Source organism: Triticum dicoccoides, chromosome 2B (assembly GCF_002162155.2).
Source record: "Triticum dicoccoides isolate Atlit2015 ecotype Zavitan chromosome 2B, WEW_v2.0, whole genome shotgun sequence".
Taxonomy (NCBI): domain Eukaryota; kingdom Viridiplantae; phylum Streptophyta; class Magnoliopsida; order Poales; family Poaceae; genus Triticum; species Triticum dicoccoides.
In genome coordinates, this window is record NC_041383.1 from 589241762 (window position 1) to 589242812 (window position 1051).

Here is a 1051-nt window from a genome sequence, read left to right on the forward strand (position 1 = left end):
AGAAGCATAGTACTGTCGTTGATTTTATTGAGTGATTTGAATCACTGATGAATCACCTCATTTCCTACTCTGAAAGTACTCACCTGTAAGGGAATATTTATCCCTAAGGTGTTTTGTGATTGATGACAATGCTTTTGCGGACTAATCGTGTGCGTTGAGTTTTTCAGAGATTCATTCTTTGGCACGAGACGATTCCCTCCCCTCGGAGTGTTATTCAAGATGGTGTAGCTCTTTTGGTTCTATTTTGGTGGACTAGTTTCGTAGGAGTCACCGTAGTATCAAGAGGGAGTCCGCTTTGGTAAGGCTAGGGTGGAATCAACACGTACACATCCTTGTCACACCCTCTGAGCCTTTCCGCTTCAATGGAGAGCTCGTTCCCCTTCACATGTGCATCGTTTGGTCCCAGCGGTAGTACCGCAGGCCCCAGCGGTAGTACCGCCCGAGTGCTACAAGCGGCAGTACCGCTCCATAGTGGTAGTACCGCTTGAAGCCCTCCACCGTAGTACCGCTGCGGCTCCGTGCTCCTACTACCTCAACTCGAGGGCTCTTTTCTCGTGTCGGGTTTTGCGGCACTAGTTGCGGAAGTAGAGGCGGTAGTACCGCTCTTAAGCGGTAGTACCGCCCTTACCACCACGGTAGTACCGCTATGGGTCCAGGTCCGCCCTTTGCTCCTCGCTCCCCTCTTCTGCGGGGCAGTACCGTGAGTTGGTACGGTAGTACCGCTGGCCACAGCGGTAGTACCGCCCACCCCTGTGGTAGTACCGCTCTCTACGGGACTGCTTTGGGGGGTAACGGTTGGATTGTCCCTCCCCCCCACTATATAAGGGGGTCTTCTTCCCCAAAGTTGACCTACCTCTTCCCCCAAAAGCTCCATTGTTGCTCCAAGCTCCATTTTCGCCCGATCTCTCTCCCTAGCCAATCAAACTTGTTGATTTGCTCGGGATTGGTTGAGAAGGCCCCGATCTACACTTCCACCAAGAGAAATTTGATTCCCCCCACTAATACCTAGCGGATCTTGTTACTCTTGGGTGTTTGAGCACCCTAGACGGTT